Genomic DNA, 20517 nt, shown 5'->3' on the forward strand with positions numbered 1-20517 from the left:
CTGGCTTTCATTGCAAATGTTCCCCTCGACACCATTTGCAAAGCAGCTACTTGGAGCTCTATTCACACTTTTACTCAGCATTACTGCATTGACACTCATTCCAAGACAGATACACAAGTGGGACAAGCGGTTCTAAGACACCTGTTTGCTCATGACCCTTCTCACATCCCACCTCCTTCTTCTGGTACTGCTCGCTAATCTATGCACAGCATGTGATCTAAGCAGATTCCACAAGCCTCAGAAGGGATACATTACTCACCGTAATCGTATTTCTGATGCTTGTATCTGCTTAGATTCACATGCGACCCACCCTTCCTCCCCTCCGAGAGAAGGCGCATGGTTGCTTGTAGTCTTACCTTTGTCTATCTGCTTGGACTATCTGTACTCGCGCTACTCCTCATGCTACCTCATGTCAGGAAAAACACAATCTGGGGATCCTAGACGCGTGAGGGATCATGGGTACAGTGGACGTCACACTAGGGATAGTATTACTGGCACGCCCTGTGTCGACGCCCATTTTCGACTTTCGAAAAACAAACTAATACTCCGCAGCTTCCACTAGATGTCGGCCTATGCACAGCATGTGAATCTAAGCAGATACAAGCATCAGAAATACGATTACGGTGAGTAATGTATCATATATATATATATATATATATATATATAAAAATTATTATTATTTAATTTATCACCGAGGATTCCCAGTCTGACGACGGGGAATATTCCATTCAAGCATCTGAATCTATGAAAGATACCAATGCTGGAGAAATACAGTTTACAGGTAAGTAACTAAGACATCTTTTAGATTCCGCCTTAGTCTTTTAATTTGAATTTCTTACGAGTTCACATAGCTGCACTCTCGGCCTACACCACGTCACAAAGCAAAGTTTTCTGGTGGAAAGTGCCTCCAATTAAAGCATTCATGGAGTTTTCAGGAGTTAGACCCACCAATTTCTGATCCAACTCAAGGGGGGGGGGGCTTAGGGCCAATGCACAAAGCTGATCTTAAAAATCTAATGTATAAAACTGACAATTTCATCAATAAGGAGAGTGGACTACAAGCCCTTTCAGTGCAAGATCCTTTTGTTCTTATTCACAAAGAGAGACAAAGACTCCGCGCACATCAGCATTTCTCCTAAATTAATCTAAAAGCTCCATGAAACCAATCCATAAATGCAGCAGAAAAAAGCCTACACACCTTAGATGTCAGAAGGGCTGACCTGTATTACCTACATAAACAACTCAGAAAAACAGTTTTTCTTTGTGTCTATATCCGCAGGGAGAGCAGGGGATCCTGTCTCTGAATCGGTTGGCTCTAAATGGATTGTCAGATGCATCCAACTTTATTCTTTTGCAAAGAGAACTTTACCTTTCAAACCCAGAGCACACTCAACTTGGGATATGGGGGGCTACTCTAGCTTTCATTGCAAATGTGCCCTTGGATGCCACTTTGAAAGCTGCCACATGGAGTCCATTTATACCTTCACAACACTACTGTTTCTAAGCGCATATCCGAGATCCGAACCTCTGTTGCTCTGCGTGGTCTTGCTTCCAAGACCAGCGCGTTGCCCCTGTGCTATTGTCATGGTCATGAAGTCAGTGGCACAGGCATGCAGGGGTCGCATGCACAGGAGACCTGGGTGGACACTGTCCTGGCGCCTTTGGCGCCAGGTTCATGAATAAAAGTAAACATAACACCAAAAAGCTTTTGTTATGGACATAGCACTTCAGATGCATTAACCTTGAACATTCCATCCATTATGCAGGATGCATTAATCTTGAACATTCCATCCATTAAGCAGCCCCAACTGTATTCTTGGGTGTGGTTGCCAATGGATTGCCTTTGCATGTTCTCACTCTCTAGGAGTGGCAGGGTGTGGCTGGTAAATCGGCCCTAATGGGCATGCCCACGATCTCAGCTATATAAGCTGCCCCGATCCTCAAGACAGGCGCTTCCCATTATTCTGCGCTTCTAAGCAGTGTAACGCTCACCGTCGCCTGAGGTCAGACTTACCTTTTGAAGATCCTGCTTCCTGCCAACATACTTACCCACTGGGGAAAGCTGTTCTTACCTGTACATCTCTTCGGCGTACCAAGTATTCATTTTTACACTTTCCGGAACGCCGAAATCTTCATCTTGGCACCGCAGCACGACACACTCCATCTTCAACAGCAGCGCCTGCAAGGAAAAACGGAAGACAAGGTTAGACATCGAAAAAACAGTCAGTTTAAGGTTGTGCTTCGCCATACTGCGCGCTTTTCCTTAAACCCTCACTGAACTGCTGTCGTAAAATGCGGTTGCATCCATCTTTCATCCGACGCGTCTCGTGTCTCACAGCTGCATTGAGGCCGCATTTCCATCTAAGGGAAGAAAACAGAAGAGAGACATTATTGCGGTCATAAATGGGAGCAACATATAAAGACCTTAAACGGAACAAACGGGCGCGTCGAATGGGATCAGTGAAGGAACTAGATCCCATTCGACGCGCCCCTGCCAGAAGTAGCAGGACAGAGAGCTTATCTTCCATAAGTCATAGGTAAGCTTTATGGGCCGGCATATGCTCACAGAAAGCGTACTTTGGGGTGAAGGGTTCGAGAGGTACAACAATCACAGATTGGCGCACTCACACACTCTTATCTCCACGCACGAGCAGTATCACTACGTACCACCCCTCACAGCTTTTCTACTGAGGGAGAGGCCTGAAGGCGGGTGATTAAAGTTCAGGGAGGGCTGCAACAGTGCTCTAACTAACGCCTCCGCAGAGACCAGGTGAGAGTAACAGCTATCCACTGTTCACTTAGATAAAACTTAAAGAGGTGACATGCAAATGGTTCAAGCAGTGTTAAAATATCTTTTTGCCGCTCTACCTTTCGAACAACCCACCACATTCTCCAAGTGCTGCTTGCTAATCTATGCAAAGCATGTGATTCTACGCATATTCACAAGCTTCAGAAGGCATACATTACTTAACGTAATCCATATTTCTGATGCTTGTATCTGCTTAGATTCACATGCACCCAACTTTCCTCACTGTTTGGAGTTGAAGGCTTTGGAGCAAGTCATAGATATTTCACATATCAGAACTATCTATGCTTCATGCATACACTTCATACTCCCTCATGTCAGAAACAAATAATCTGAGGGACCTCGACACGTGAGGGATCATGGATGCAGTTGACATCACAATAGGGATAATATTACAAACCCGGCCAGTCGACGTCCCTTTTCGAACTTTGAAAACATGTGCAATACTCTGCACCTACCACTAGATGTCGGCCTATGCAAATCATGTGAACCTAAGCAGATGCAAACATCAGAAATACGATTATGATAAGTAATGCATGCCATATATTTTATATATTATTCCTAATGCGATCTATTTGATCAATTATTGTATTTGTTATGCATGTATTAAGTCCGGCATTTTAATAATCCTTGTTTATTAATCCACAAACCTGATGTAAGGCTCCTTCTGTAATACGCTGCAAGTACTGACTTGTCATGCTTTCAGACTCGCCCAATCACGACCGGATGATATGCAGGCAGCGGAGAGAAACATGGACCCCTCCCGCGATCACCTCTGCTCGATCGTTAGTGGGACGCTACACTCTGAGGCATCCCTGGCGCAGATTTGCGCGCCTGCAGTGGGGATTGCCTTGGAGACTGCAAGCGCGGAGGAGATCACCACTCCATACTGCGGTCCTCCGCTCGACGCGGATCATCACGAAGAAGGGGTCATGTGACATGGCTTTCAGGAAACAGGCACCAAATGAACCACTGGATCATGTGACCAAGTGAAAGATCACGTGACCAGGAAAATGGATCATGTGACCAGGTGAAAGATCATGTGACCAGGAAATCGTCCCAGATTGGCCAACGAATCAGGAAGACTGCAATAAAAGGGGCTTGGCCTTTGCACACATTGCTTCTCAGCTGATCTCTCGGCGTTTAGCGATTTCCTGTGTTTTGAACTTCATGCTTATCGAATTTCTTGGATTTTGGACTTCGTTTTTCTTCTGGATTGCCCTCAAATTTTGGCGCTTGGATTTCTTCTGACCTGTATAACTGGATTATCTGAACCTTGAACTGCTTTCTTGGATTGATTATGGATTGACCTTTGGATTTGGCGCTTGATAAACCTTCAGCTAACTTTTGTTTGAACTCTTGGAACTTTGTCAAGAACTGTGCACCTAAAATCAAACCCTCTCCTCTCCCTTCAGATCTTGTGGTCCCGTTATCCCCTCTGCACTACTCATCTGACCCTTGGGGGAAAACTCACTTAGGTTTATGTCACTCATCATTCACCCCCAGGGTAGGTCTTTCTTATTATTTGTTTATGCTTGTTGTGAATACCGTGTAGCCATTAGCTAACCTGGTATTTTCTTTGCAGCCACCCGGGACCTGGAGTTTCCTGTTTTCCCCCACCTGTGGCTCCAATAACCGGTCAGCGAGTACTTTGCCCCTCTCTGATTGGTGCTTGGGGACGGAGGTATACTAATCCACGTGGCCCTCAGGATTTGACATGACTATTGTCACTACCATTATTTAAATGCATTGTATTTTCCTTGTCAACTTAAAGAAAAAAAAAACTTTTAAAAAAGTTCAAAAGAAAGTTCTAGACTTTTTTGCTCTTTTGGACCTATTTTCTTCCACTGTGAACAGGAAATTGGAGTTCTGCTCCAGGACATTTTCTCAGTAGGTAGCTCTGGTGGGCGCATTTGTTGTTCAATGATTGTGTTCCAGATGGAGATTGGGGCAGTTGTGGTCCGTGTTGATTTTGACCGCTCAGACTGGGCTTGGGAGACTTGGTTTCTGGAGCTTCTAGACATGTCAATTTTCCTTGAAGAGTTGGGGGTACGTTCCTATATCTGAGCCTAAGCAGCCAGAAGTTGTGTGCTTGGCTCTCTGAGACTGAGCTAAGGAGTGGGCCTTGTCAGACAACATTATGTATGTTTGTTCTGCTCAAAGGCATGCAACCAAGTCGATCTACATATTTAGGTGGCACACGTTTTCAGCTTGGTGTTAAGTGGGGTATGGGTGCTTTCACATGTCCAACTTTCATCTGTTCTAGATTCCCTGCTTTCGTTGGCCTGGGTGAGTGTGCAGTTTGGGACTGTGGCTGGGCACCTGGCCACCATTTCGGTCTCCAACAGAATGCCTGCAAAGAACTTATTAAACGCTGTTGCAGTGGTTGTGTAATCTGTTTCCTTCGTGCCACTTTGTTCATGCTTCAGATTTGAATTTTTTTTTACCTTTCTTATGGTGGCTCTGTTTGAGCTGCTACATTAACATTCTTTATCTTTTTAACCTTAGGGTGATTTTCCCTGGTAGCCATCACTTCCTCATAACTGCTATGGGCCTGGCTTGCTCTGCTAAACCCCCTTTTTGATGTTTTCAAACGAGGACGCTACTTTGCGAGTTAAGCCGTCCTTCCAAAGTCGTGTCAAGACTTTAATCTCTTGGACAATATCTATCTTCAGGTTTTTTTGCCTGCTGCCACATCTTTCAAAGACTGAGGTGAGGTTCTATCAGCTGGACCATGTTCAGGCTCACAACTATCTCTCCTAGATGCTGGACATGAGGAAAGATGTCAATGTCTTTGTTGGTTACTCTGGTGCCCATGTGGGCAAGGCTGTCACAAAGCGAACCTTTTCCTTATCGATCATCTGCATCTCTGAATGCTACGATTTGGATTGGAAGGAGGTGCCTGATTGTCTATGCTCTTTCCACTAAGGTCCTGGTTACCACCTTTACCCTGCAGATGGTAGTCCCCGGTTTGGACACGTCTCAAGCAGCTCTTTGGATTTGTTGCACTTGTTTGCAGAACTTTACTGTCTTGATTCCTTAGCCTGGCAGGATGCTTGCTTTGGGTGAGTGGTTCTCCTGAATTTTCTTCTTGCTGCCCTCCCTCGCTCCCTCCTGAGTTACATATTGCTATGGGAGTTGTGACGAATCCCAGGATGTCGTCCCTGCTTCCCCAGGGGAGCCCCTTCAATGAGTTCAGGGATTTGAGGCGCTACCCAATAGTATCCCTGGGGGTGGCACTCAGTGGATGGCTCTCATTGGAGGGGAAGCCCCCTATGGGACCAGTGATGGCTATTGTGGGGGGAACGCAGTATCTACCCAACACTTACACCTCTCCTTCACCCCCACTCTCTCCATCCCTACCTTACTATCTCATGTACTTCTTTAAGATTACAGAAGTAGAAAGGACTGAGACAATGACAAATAGAGGTGACTGTCATGAAGATCCAAGCCAAGAAACCTAAGAGCGAGGAAGAGGAGGAGGAACAGGAGGAGGAGGAAGAGGAGGCAGGGATCACTCGGATGAATTATATGAACGGTCTGGTCTTTAACTACAGACCTCACTGGATACCAACATGAAAACTGACGGACTCTCCCAAATGCCAGATGCTCCGGAGAGAAACCGGTGCTCACCGAGGGCAGCAGAAGGGGCAGGCATGGAGATGCTGAAGTGGTAATCTCCACCGGACACACTGAGCTCACCGAGAGGCTGGCTAAGAAAAGCACCAGCAGCGCAGCACTGCCGAACTACGCAGTCCGGCTCGAAGAAAGACACCGAACAGGGCCAGAAGCCGCAGAGCCGCTGCTGCAAGCCGAGAAGAGCCCCAGAGTGCTGGCGAACAGAGAACGGCACAGGGAGGCCTGCGACCAACCGCAAGGGGTGCAGCCAAGACACTAAAAGTAAAAGTATTTGGGTGGCTGAGCCTATGGTTGGGGGTTCCCGGGCGGTAGAGGAAAACCTGAAACCAACAGTGTATAGAAAGTGGATGCCCCTACGGGGCACTACATTATCACCATACCGTAATAAGGGAAATGGGGTCTAGGACCCTTGCAAGAAAAGATAATCTCAAGAATACCTCATCTTCTTTGTGACAGTGCTTGGAGAGAATGCTACCCAGTACTGTCCAGTAAGAGAGGAGAAGGTGAAGAGAACTGCGAGAGTAAGACCTACAAAGGCAATACTTGGCAGGCAAGTAAACCAAGTTTGTGTTTGGGACTAGAGACCTGATAGAAAAGGGAACCAGGTCTGTCAGCGGGCGGATCACCTGGGTGGAGGGTTCTTAGGGAGAGGGAAGGAAATATCCTCAGGTGAGATGCAGTATGATCCCTTTTCACTCCATGATGAAATCCTAGTCCCAGAAGCTTTTGTGGGATATTGTTATCCCATTCCCGTTGATCAAAATAACATCAGGAGAAAAGATAAATATCGAAATCCTAGAAAGAGGGGCATGACCTTGCGAGAGACACAGTATACCTCTTTCCCTAATAATGACCAAGCCACCCCATCCCCCGACTTTACTGGTCCATTACGAAACACCTCCCCTGAATTATGCACACATGACTACAAAAAATACTGAGACAAGGAAGAGGCAACAGAGAGCAGTGAATACTAGTTGCTTTCACCACTTCGGTACTGGGACGAAGAGGCCTGCACCGAGCAGTAGAGGTCTGGCATGTCCCTTTAATGATGGTCAGGCAGGGCTAATTGTGAACTCGCACCTGCTGCCTATTACAGGGCTGCAGGTGTATAAAAAGACCCACCAAATGAGTCTAAGGGAGGGAATAGTGACAGGAGCAGTGGTCGTTAATTTGCAGCAATACAGAGGCCAAGAAGAACAGCGAGGTGCTGTCTGTGTGCATCACGCTTATGGTTAATGGAAGAGCGACCCGGGAGCTGGGGCTCTGTGTAACCAAAGGAAGCGTGTAAGGGGAGCCGTGCTGCAAGGCTAACCCTTTTTCTATTGCTCAGGGTGCTCGTTCTCCTGGGGCCAGAAGCTGACCCAGGAGTGCCTGGGGAGCAGGAGGTGGAGCACAGAAGCAAAGACGAGAAGGCTGGAAAGTCTGCACTCTAGACACTTGCATAAAAACAACCAGTGAGTTTGTAGGCAAACAGAAACCCGGTATGTGACTATTTGATGTTGCACTTAAGGATACTTTGTTACAGAATGGTTGCGTGATGTTGTCTGAAGTCTCTGATTTAGAATCTTTATGAACCAGCAAATACATGAAAGCCGAATTAATACTTTGTTACCGAGTGGTTGTGTGCAAATTGAATGAGGACCAAAAAAGTTATTTACCTTTTTAAAACGTTTACACGTGGTGCCGAACGGCAGAGAATATTTAAATCCTAAATAGCTTTCTCCATATAATTAAATACACTGTATAATTCCTGAAGTGAATGAAATGTTACATTGCGAGCAACTTCAACTGTTATTTCTACAGAACAATTGAATATAACTACAAAGAGGCCAACAAATAAGGAACCATACAGTGAGTGCAGAGGCCAGCAAACGTAATGTGTATTATTTCTCCAAGTGAAGGGAACTTTAAAAAGGTGAACTGAATTGATCTACCAATTTCAACCAAAACCTTTTGTGATGCAAAGACCACTTATATACAGAAGGCCCCAGTGTGGCACAGAACATTAAAGAAATTGGGAAACACCCTTGTATGAATACACCACTGAAAATGGTGTCTTGAGGAAGAGATCCCTGAGGTTGGAATTGTTTTTGGAAATTGGGGAAGGGAACTCGGAGTATTGGTCAAACTTATATTACTTTGGAACTCAAGGCAATTTTAAGACTTTTTGTGGGAACTGCTTTATGCTTGGGGAAAGCAGCTGAAGGAAAGCTGCAAGTTGAACACATCTCTAAACTTTATACTGAACACTATTTTGTTGGTAACTGTCATCCCTACATATTGTATAAGATTAGGTGTGAGGGCAAGTATAGGTTTTGGAAACGCAGATTCTTCAGGTGAACTTTGATATAGAAATCCCACAGTATAGGGCAAGATGGGCTTTTCCCATCATGACATTTAAGTTATTAAAAGTGTTTGTTGAGAACTTTGAATCTCTTGTCTGTCGTACTCCAGGATGCCCTCACAACATCCAAACTCCTCTTATTCCCATCTCCTGATACAAGGAAACCAGAGCAGCCAACCAGAGTCAGGGAACCACTGCAGCTTGGAGGAGCATCCAAGCCTCTTCTTCGTCACAGTGCCTGGTAGAAGGAAACCAGTTCTGCCAACCATGGTCTGGGACCCCCAAAGACAGAAGAAGCCTGGGAAGGGCTGGTTAAGGAAGGGAGCCATTTCCCTACCAATTGCTGAACTGCGTTATAAGCCTAAGGAAGGCTGGGGAAAGTTAGACGTTCCTCCCAATACCTAAACTTGTAAACCAATAACTGCCCTTTTGCCCAGGGGAAGGGAGTCATTCCTCTGGACTTAGAAAATCTCCTTTTTATTTAGTTTAACATAGAATGTGAGGGACAGATCGGACTGTGGACTCTTGCTTTCGACATCCTGACATTAGTAATATTGGTTTAGGTAGGGTTTTCTTTTCATTTTTCACTTTGAATAAAAGTATATGGCAACCACGATGACCCCTCTGTGTCCGTCTTAATTCTGCAGCCTTGCAGAGTCTAAAGTGGTAAATCTGAGAGTAAGGAATCCATTAGGACAAATTACTTATCATTACTAATGTACTTTCCGATAGTAATCCCTGTTTACTCATTGCCCTACCTGCCTGCCCCCTCTGTGAATTGCCTGTACACCATATCTGTTCCGCTGTCAGGTAGCTGCTACATGCCAGGGAAAGGGTAGAACAGAGGTCATGGTGTCAAAGCGACTCCATATATGGTGGCCCAGATAGCACGTCCAGTGTCTAGGTGCGCAGTGACAACAGGAGGAGCCAACGTGCAGACGAGCTGCCGTCACTCCGCAGGATAGGAATGTTTTGGAGGACGTCTATTGCTGGAATACAATATCTAGCATGAGGAATCGGTGGGAGGAACATCCATCAGAAGAGAATTCTAGAAGGTAAGACATTGGTTCTTCTGGTGAAATTGTTCTCTTACCTCCTCCTGCTGAATCTTGACTCTGCTGCCCTGGTACCCTGGACCCTTTGATCTTTCTCTCCAGGGGTACCTGTTCTCCTCCCACTTAGTTGTATCTCTGATTCTAGTGTTTCTCTTTACCGCGCATGGATTTCACCAGCTTCCCCTCGTAGTCTATCTTCTAGCTGGTAGTTGGCCAATCTCGCCACTCTTATGATCTTCATTCCTCCAACCACAACTCTTCTCCTGACTGCAACTCCCATTTTCCTTGTAAGCTTCTTTCTCCGCTCCAACCTTTATTGACTTCCTCTAACCTCCTATCTTTACCTTTCTCCTATGATCTGCATCCTTCACTCTCCAACAAGGATATACGTAAACATTTTGCATGCAGAAATTACACCATCTTTTTTTTCTTTTTCATTTATAATTTGGGGGATTGAGCACCCACTCCCATCTACCCCGCACCTTGACTATTCCCCTTACCGTGTTCTTTTGCTCTCTTCTCAATATTCCTCTCCACCAAACTCCTAATTCTAGTCGCTGCTCCTAAGTCTGGTTTCTCCTCCCTTTTGGTGGTCCTCAAGGTTTCTGAGGACACCTGTGCAGTGAAGGTTGTGCTGTTTGTTTTTTGATTTGGCCAGTTGATGTCATGGGGCTTGTCTGAGGTTACATGAAGGCCTGCTGCTATTTTGGAATCCGGAAGGGTCATGGACCGGTACTGAATCTCCTTCCCTTCTTCCACTTGGAGCTTCTGCTGGCCTGGCCTGTTCTTAATATCTGTCCATGTGCTGGCCCAATATGTTAATCTGGGTTATAGAAATCCTTTAAACCTGTGAAGCAATTTAAACTTAATTTTTCTACACAATTTGCAAGTTTGTACTCCCTGTGGCATGGGTAGAATGGGGCTCGTTTCCTTGCTTGCACAATTCACTTCCTCATTGGTTGAGTGAAACGTTGTAACCCTGGAGCTTCTTTGTGCTGCAGTAAAGTCACAATGTGAAAGGGATCCTTCGGCAAGCGTGCTGACGAGAAGAAAGTATTTGCTCAATTTCAGGAACTTTGAAATGTTGTAACAGGCTTACTTTCCTGCTCTAAATGTTTGTTCTGGCCAGGGAGCTTGAATGGATTGGGAAGGAGATCTACGTTATGGACACTCCTGCCCCTTCCTGTTGTGGTTACTGATATTTACGAGTGATGAGAGCATGAGGGCCACTTGACTAGAACCTTTATTTTAGTGCTAATTGGTATTAGTGTGGATATCCATGCCCATGCGACCATCCCTTTGGTTGTCTGCCTACCAGTTTGTTTGGAGTGACCCGTGACCATTCCTATCTCCTTGATCATCCTGCAAGTCGACATGAGTGGTGGGTTGGTGAATGTCCCTGTGACTATCACATTGGTGTTGCTGTGTCTCAGTATGAGCAGTGGTGGTGTGAAAGCGCTTGTTACTATGCCATAAGAGGCCATGGTCATAAGCTCCTGTCACTACCCCCTGGATATCATCATGGTTATCAGTAGGGTTGGAAAGATGCATATAATCCTGTGACTGTCTCCTACATTACTGTTAGTACGCAATTGCGGTAGTTAGGGAATTTGTGGTCTCGCCCTGCTGCCCCCCTTAACTCCCAGTATAACTCCTCTGTGGTCCAGCATTAATTTTCCCGGGATGGCCCCTTTAACCACCTCACTGTCACTCCCAAAGGTGAGGCAGGGGTCTCGGCACCACCTCTTGCTCGTAATTCCTATATCAGTCTTTCCGAGACCAAGAATTTGAGGGGAAACTTGTGATACTGGGTTCTAGTGTAATGACCCTACTAGGACATGCTTCCCCACTCCTTGCTGGTCCCCAATAATAAATTGATGTTTTCTGTAGTTGGGCTCTAAATGGTTTGGTTTTCTAGGATGGGGACTGGATTTGCCTCTTCAGTCTCTTGTTGCAAAGGCTCTAGGCCGTCCCAAGTACAGGAGTGACTAGAACTTTACACTTCATTTGATATTCATGGTTCTGTGCCTTCTGCAATGTCTGGAACGTCTGTCCGAATTATAACATCATAGCTCTCAACTCACCCGCCAAAGCATCTACACACCCGCCCACCCGCCAGCTCATCTGTTTCACCCGCCTTGGCAAAGGTGGGAGCTACGATTCATATTTTTGCCGGGACCCGATTTCGAGATCCCAAAATCGGGTCCAGGCGCGACTCTTCCTGCGCGAATGAAGGCGTGAAAAGCAAGTGTCATGCTTTTCACGCCCCCATTTCCTCCCCCTTCCCCTCCCTGGCGCTCTCCTCCAATGAAAGGATTGTGCCTGGGAGCATTCCTCCCCACCCCCCTCCCGTAAAAGGTCAGCGACATAGAAGTAGGACTGCCGTTTCATGTTGTTATGGCAGTCCTACTTTTATGTTTATGGCCTTTCTGGGTTTTCACCCGCCTTGGTATCAAAAAAGGTTGAGAGGTATGTAACATGTTATGCTGGGCTAGGAAGTACTGCTACATGTATGGTGTGGTCTCTGTCCAGAGTGTGAAAGATAACACAGGCCTTTTGGGTGAATGTCCTATTACCCATGAATGCAGAGAGGCACCAACTTGCCGGGGTTAATTTCTTCTGGTTACACAAGGTCCGCCATGATTGCAGAATGCCAACTACCTGAATCGGGGGGAGGGGGGACAACATTCCTTTGCCCATGATCTTCTCTATGTAATGGGCCTGCCCAGTAGTTTCTCAGACCAGCATCCCAGGATTGTTTCCAAATACCATGTTGGTTCGTCCTCCTGTGTTTCCATGGTGCCGCAGTAACTACTGGGTTCTGGGTGTGGTATGCTCTGTCCAAATGTCCCAGCTTTCTGCAGGTGTGTAGCATTGTACTTTTGGTCGCTCTGGTAGGCTGGATCCTGGTTTCATCCATTTCATCATCTTGACCTGCCCTACCTTTATTTGCAATCATGTGTCCCCCCACCAGAGTGCTCTCTCCCATTGTTTATCTTCTAGTCCATCAACCTCCCCGCCCCCTCTTCAATTGTGCTTGCCCTCCGAGATCTTACTTCAATGCTAAACAAATTCACAAATTCCTTCTTTGCTCTTTGCAAGTTCTTGTACTTCCTTTAAGGGTATTTTAAGTGGATGTATACAAATTGACTTTCTGACAATTGATTGCGGGAGATTCGATCAAATTTAATAGGTGAATTGGGACATTTGCAGACATATACCGGGGAACCCCCCTCACAAGCCCACACCCAATTCAAAAGCCCCCGTTCATACTTCCCAATTACTACCCCTGCTTATCGGCAGTTCTGGCCCCTCCAGTCGCACATGGTCTTACCTCTTTCACTGATGGGTCCTATTTCTCTGATTTCGAAGTTCCTGCTACCACACACTCACCTCTTACATTGCCCAATTCTTACCTTGCATTCAGGTTCCTAATACTTCTGTTTCCTATTGTCCGGACTCTTCTCCTAATGTGTGGCTGTTACCACCCTCTCTATATTGCACTGCTCTCATTCCTTGTGCAGGTAGGTACTTGATCTTCCTTTCCCTCTACAGTTTCAATTTGCCTCTCTTCTGCTGTTGCAGCCCTTTTTCTTCTTGTATTTTTTTTGTTTCTCTTTCCCTGATTGGGTTTCTATTAAGTCCATGGTTGGTTACTATATCACCCTAAGAGTCAATTGGCTCAGGCCTTTTTGTCACATCTTGGGGTAATTGGCGGATTTGGGGCCAATGGAAGCTGCGTCCGCCATTGCAGGTTCCATCACATTCTGTACAACGTAGGGTGCCGGTCTAGTCTTTGGTTGCAGCACGTCCGACGCCGGTTGTTTTCTTTCGGCACTTCCGGCATTCAGATGTGTTGCAACGTCCTGTGTTCCAATTCGTCTGCTGTTGCTTGCGCTCCCCTTGCTTTTCGTAGCTACTTCCCTTGCCTCCTTTTACTCCCTTTCAGTCTGTTTCTCTGCCGCTTCTTTTTCTGCCTTTCTGTGCTGCTTCCTTCCCCTTCTGTTCTCGTTCCCCTCTCGTCTCTCCTCCCGTTGTCCGCCCGTCTTCAGTGGTTTCCCTTTTGCTCCTACTCTCGCCTTCCTGGCCTCTTTCCTTTCAGTCTCATTCCTTCCCGTTCTGTTTACATTCTGACTTCCCGGTTGCCTAACCTGCCTGCCTTTGGATTGCCCTGCTCTTGCCCTGTGTCGAGTTATTCGCATCTAGGTTACTAGACCTTTGCCTGTCCCCGGACTGCCTCTTGTATTCGTCCAGAACTGCACTTACCCGCTCTCTCCGGGTCTTCCTCTGCAACTTACCGTCCCGAGGAATTCTCACGTGGATTTCGTCCCTCTCTGTATCCTGTTCACTCCTCTCGGAACTTCTGCAAGATTACTGGATCCCATTAATTACATACTCTGTGTGGACTTCCTTGGGGTTTTTTGTGCCACCGGCTTTTTCGCCACGTTCAGGCGGCCGTGGAGGAAGGCCACAGTTTACCTGTAAGGGGACACTGTGGCGTCTTTCCACGGTCGCCCATACCTACATTAAAAAAAAGGAGAAGACCAGACCCAAAGGAAGAAAGAAGCCTGCACTCCAGTGGAAAGACAGAGGTAGGTGGAAGGGGAGGTGAGAGAGACAGAATCTTCTGTGGATGAAGAAGATATAACTGACCTTTCTGACACTTTTACAGTTTGAGATATTTGCATAAGGCTTTATGGGCCTCCAGCATTTTTCACCCAGACATTAGCAGTTGCACATTTTATATGGCTTCCCAGGAGAATAAGGCAGAAAGTTGTGAAAGGGTAGTTATTACTTGTATTGCTCATTTTTGAAGGCAGGGCGCAACAGGAGCATACTCTTTATTTCATTTTTTTTTGTTTTCTAGAGGAATGCTTCTTCCCTCTTTTATATGTTTTATGACTGACCTTGGTGGTGTAATTTAAGTTTTATGGAAATTATTTGTATTCTGGATATGCCTTTTTATGACTAACTTTATGTACGATGTTCAGAATAAAGGTGTTTACTTCCGACCACTGATGAAGTAGAAGAGGTTGAAGGCACCATGATGAGTGTTAAATGTTTCCTTGAAAGGCTCATTGTTTATGTCCAGGGAGTTAAATAAGGATGAGGAGAAAACCACAGTTTCTGGACATCACCTATAACTCGGGAAGCAGGATCTCCCTTTTGTGAACAACAAGCTAGAATGTAGGCAGTTCTAACTTCCACATGAGTCTAACGGAACATGTTGGCACTTGTAGTTGACCTGTTTATAGATGTTTCCCAATGCTTCATTGGGCACATTCTCAAGAGTTAATACCAGATGGGTATGTTTCTTTGGCAGCAGTTGACTTGGGTATTCGAATGTAGTGTGTGGTAAACTTTTCTAACCATGCTCTGTGGCTACAAGCAGGGGCTAAATGTCTCACAGCTCCTGACCATTTCTAATCCTATTAGTCAGACCAAAGAGGAATCCTGCTTCAGCGGATGTAGTGAATGAAGCTAAGATAACATGCCCTTCCACTCCCTCATTGCCCTTGGAAACAAAGGTTTTTGCCTCCTGCATCCTTATCAGGAATTAAGGAGAAGGTGCAGACCTTCTAATGAAATGGAATACCTCCAACAGTGTCTTCCAATTTCTGCCACGTTAACTTCTTAAATGGATGAGGTCTAGGGCGTGTCTTAACATTTTAGGTTTGAGACCTATTGGTAATGCTAATACTCCTACGCCCTGTCCCCTTTCCTCCATACTTTTGGAACATTCATCCTTCACGACGGGACTGGAGCACTTTGAAGCATCAAAACATTTTTTGTCCTTTTATTTTGATGCCAGGCCAACGCATGTGACCGTAACACCGCCCTGCTGAGCTCCACCCCGTGCATCGCTCTTCAGTCTTTTTGCATTGTGGGAAATTATTTATTTTTTCCCACTTGTCCTTCATCTTCCTGCTCCGGTTCCACGGTCATCTTCTCCTTGGTCTATGCCGGAGCATCATGGATTTGTGTCCTATTCTTCGTGTGAACGTTGTTTCGCGAGGGCGGATCCCCATTCTCTGTCTGGAGTGCTTGGGCCCAGAACTTCGGTGGGACCTTTGCCTCTACGGCGACTCTCTCCATCCGGGCACTCCAGCGTAGGCTCGTCAGGTTGGAGGAGGTGATCCAACGGCTTCCTCCTCCACATTTGCAACAGTTCATCAGCGAAAAAAGGAAGCGTCCGGTAAGTTCTTTCCTTTTTTGGGGTGCCCTGTCCAGGGGACTCCTTCTCAGGGTCTTCTGGTTCCGGGACCGGTCCAAGTGGCTCTTGTACCAGCGTTCTTCCTGAGGTGTCCCGAAAAGGATCTAACCTGGATTCCAGAGTTTTCTCCGAAGCCCCGTGTCAAGGGGCTAAAAAGATTGGATTTTCCTGCGAGGTTCCCCATCTGAGTGCTAAGGGCAAGCCAAACGTTTCTGGGGCTCCATCAACCGGGGTTAATCCGGAGGTTTCCCAGTCTGGGACTAAACGTACCAAGCCTAGTATCAAGGTTTCCTGTAAAGTGACTAAAAGTACTGGGTCTAATCCTGAGGATCCGCAAACGGGGGCTATAATCAAACCCAGCAGGATAGAGGGGCCCTGTTTAGGGCTCTGGCTACCAGGTGTGATCCTAAGCTTTCCCACAAACAATCTTTTGGTCGTACCGGTCCTGCTGAGAGGGCAAACGAGGGTAAGGGCCCTAAGTCTTCAAGCACCAGCCCTTCCAAGGTTCCCTCACTGAGGACTAATTCTTCTGCAGAAACTAAATGGGCTGAAAAGCTCTCCAGGTCTGTTTAGTAACAGCTGTGCCGAGGTTCCCTGTCAGAGGGCTAAAACTGATCTCAATGCCCTTACAGTCCCTGTGGTGACAATGGCCTCAAAAAAACCTGTGACTCAGATCACTTCAGGCAGTGACAAAATGGCGGTTCAACCTACGTGGTGTGAAGCGGCCATTTTGACAAGCTCTTCCAAACCAACATTCTCAACGGCTGGTATAGAGGAGCCTATTTTTGGGGCTCAGCAGCCTTTTCCATGAAACCTGGATAATAGAAACCCTTTTCGCCCGCCAATGGACTGGCATGCAAGGTTTCCACTGCTACACACGGTCTCGCTGCCTCCTACGTTCGCTCCCTTAGTTTATGTGGATCCAGCTGGTGGAGGGCCATCTTGGAAACCAGCCTCAATACAGTCTTTAGGGTATGCCCTTCCAGAGCAGCCTCTACCCACTCCTCTGCCTAGACCTTCCTCTGAGGACACGTTATTTGGCAAATTCCAGGCCCTCATGCACTCAGACCTGATGAAGGCTTACTTTTAAGGATCTGTTCAACAAAATATATCCTAAGCCTCTTGAGCCACAGCCTGCTCTGCCTACTCCTCAGCAGAATTTGGTAGTGCCTCCTCCGCTTCCAGTGGGCCCCCTCCTACACTGCCACCACTGCCTCTACTTTGACCAGTGCTTGCGACGCCAGTTGTGCAAATGAATATGCACAAGGTGTTCCGAGGTACCACATGCCATGAATTTTTTTTCTGTTCTTGCCACAACTGTTCCTGCCACAACTGATGAGGAGCACGCACACCAGGATGGTAAGGACCCGCCCCACTCCGTCAGAGCTTTCATGACCGGGTCTTGGATATGATGGCGTTGCTGGAAATTCCAATACCCGAGCCTCCGATGCCACAAGGAGTACTCTCAGGAGCGTTAACTCTTACTGCACAGGAGCGCACAGGTCTTTTTCTTCAAAATGATGTGCTACCTGAAGCCTGTAATGTCTGGGAGAAACCTTATTCCGAGCAACATATAAATAGAAAAATAGACGTGTGCTACAAGCTCCGCTCATCAGATGACATACCTGTGGCTGCATGTCCTCTCCCTTAATCAACTGTAGTGGCAGCAGCTATGCTCCAGGCTACGCCGACTTCAACACCCTCCACGGCTGCCTCTCGGGTCCTTTCCAAGGAGGACAAAATTCTTGATGGCATCGGGGAAAAACGTTTTTTCCAAATGCAGGTCTTCAGCTGCATCAAATACTGAAGTCAGTCTTGCAGCGGCGAACCTCAACCTCTGGAAATAGCTTTTCAGAATTTCAGGAATGTATCCCACATGACAGGCTGGAAGATTTTAAAAAAGGCATATCTGATGCCAGAGTTCTGGTTCAGGACCTGCTGAAGGCCGCAGGCCATCATGTAGATACGTCTGCTCAGGGCCTTATGGTTGGAATAGACGATGTAAGCAGCAAAGGCAAAGTCGCTGGTTTGTCTCTCGGGCATCAGCCTCCTCCTCTGCAAGAGGAGGCCTCACCCCGATAAATCATTCAAATTATTTTTTCCATCAGTCGCACAAGACTTTGTTGGGAGCGCGTATATCGTCTCATCTGGAGGCGTGGCAGACCATCACAGAAGACCGATGGGTTTTGTCTGTCGCCCGAGCGGGCTTCCGCTTGCCCATCACCCTCCTCTTCAGCAGACTGGGTCTCCCTCCCTCAGAGCCGAGGTACAGAAACTTCTGAACCTCAAAGCGGTGGAACCTGTTCCTGTGCAGGAGCAAGGGGAGGGCTATTACACCGTCTGTTTACAGTGCCCACACTCAACCAAACTGGCCTGTGCACTATCCTCGACTTCTCCAACGTCAACCTTTTTCTTCCCCAAGAGAAATTCAAGATGATCAAGCCCAGCCAGACCAGATACAGTCCTCTCTCAAGAAGGGTGATTGGCTCAGTTTGGTAGCTCTCCAGGACACTTGTATGCACATCCTGATGTGTCCCACATCAGAAATACTGTCAGTTTTCTGTGGGAACAGAACATTTCCAATATCGAGTGCTGCCGTTTCGTCTCAACTTGGCACCGCGTGTCTTCACAAAGATGATGGCGGTCATCGAAGCATTCCTCAGACTGCAGGGAGTTAATGTCTATCCATATTTGGACAGTTGGCTTCTACGGAGTCCTTTTCCCCCAGACTGCAGCAGCAAATCTTCAGTCACTCCTCCAGCTCATGTTCCAACTTGGGCTATTGGTGAAGCAGCGGAAATCTATGACGGTTGCTCAAAACCTGATATTTCTAGGTTTCCGTTGGGATACTGTTATTGGCGGAGGTGGCCTAACAGAGTACAAAATTGCAGATTTATTACTGAACTCCTCACACAGGACAGCCTGGTGGTTCCAGAGACTTCTTGGCCTGATGGGTTCATGTGTTCTAGCTCTGCCTCATGCAAGACTGAAAATGACGCGCAAACAGCTAGCGCTGCGTAGCTGCTGGTCCCAAGTTTTGGACCCAGACTCCAAAATGAAACCAATCCCATCTTCCATGACGTCTGATCTTCAATGATAGTTAACCTCTCAGTGAGAACCTCCTTACAGGAACCCTTACCACAGGTCATTTATAACAGACTCCTCCCTCCTAGGGTGGGGAGCAACGTTGGGTCATCTTGAGGTCTACGATCTGTGGACACCCCAAGACAGGATGGCTACTATCAACTACCTAGAAATTATGGCGTTCTTCTTGGCATTGAAAGCTTTCCAGCCTTCTATCATTAAGGTGGTGCAAATTTGCATAGACTATTCTGTAGCTGTGTTCTACATCAAGAAACCGGGGACAGCAGTGCCCTCCTCTGGTGGGTCTAGCTATCCAGATTTGGAATTGGGCAGTTCAACACAATGTCTGGCTTCTGGCTGTACACATTCCGAACAGATCACTGTTGCAGCAGATTCCCTGAGCTGCTAGTCTGTGGCGAATTACGAGTGGGAAATGAACAACAATGTTCTTACCAAGCTTTTCCAGCAATGGGGTTCTCCAACAGTGGACCTCTTTGTGACTGCAACCAACCAGAAACTACCACTCTATGCTTCCTGGGAAGGTCTTGGAGCATCTCCCATGGGGAATGCGCTCGAGATTGCGTGGTACAACATGAAAGCTTATGACTTTCCTCCTCTGCTGTTGATTCATCGTTCGCTCTGGAAGCTCATGAGTGCCTCAAACTGCACACTCCTGTTCATAGCTCCTTGGTGGCCAGCCAGGTTCTGGTTCTCAGTTTCAGCACCTATCGATATACGGCCCAATCAAGTTATCACAGATCCACAGTCTCCTATACCAGAGCAATCGCCAGGTGTGGCACCACTTCCACAATCTTTCAACTTGGGGGCCTGGTGCCTGAGTTCAGAGCCTTAGCGGAATGTAACCTTTCAGAGAATATGCGCATAATCCAGGTGGCACATACGCCCTCTACAAGAGTCCAGTACAAAAGTAAATGATTTTGCTTTTGTCATGGGTGTCTTGCTAAACAGCTTGATCCTTGACATGCTTCTGTTGACTGTGTCTTGTCTTTTGTATCGGACCTTGCAGCCTCTGGCATCTCAGAAGCTTATATAATTCAAGACGTTCAGCCCCCAAAGGGCGTTCATTCACATTTGGTCTGTGACAAAGTGGCTGCTGTTGCCTTCCAGAAATGTCCCTTGGAAGTCCATAGCCAAGGCTGCTAGGTGGGCTTCTCCCTCTACTTTTTGTAGGCACTATTGTCTTGACCTGAGCTGCTGTGCTTATGCCCAGTTTGGCCAGGCATTTCTATCCTCTCCTTTTCTTTGGTAGTGCTTGGGAATCTCCCAAAAGTATGGTGGAAGGGGGATGGGACGTTGGAGTATAACAAAGTTACTCACCTTAGTGACTACCTTACTCCTATTCCATAGTCCACTT

The 20517-nt window shown here is 46.8% G+C and overlaps 1 protein-coding gene across 2 annotated transcripts in view; it reads left to right on the top strand.

Annotated features, from left to right (window-relative positions):
* The window catches only part of LOC138580874 (dnaJ homolog subfamily A member 4-like), a 325024-nt gene that overhangs the window by 224367 nt on the left and 80140 nt on the right, over positions 1–20517 (top strand). The window lies entirely within an intron of this gene.

The sequence above is a fragment of the Ambystoma mexicanum genome, chromosome 3p (genome assembly GCF_040938575.1).
Source record: "Ambystoma mexicanum isolate Mex_15411 chromosome 3p, UKY_AmexF1_1, whole genome shotgun sequence".
NCBI classification, from domain to species: domain Eukaryota; kingdom Metazoa; phylum Chordata; class Amphibia; order Caudata; family Ambystomatidae; genus Ambystoma; species Ambystoma mexicanum.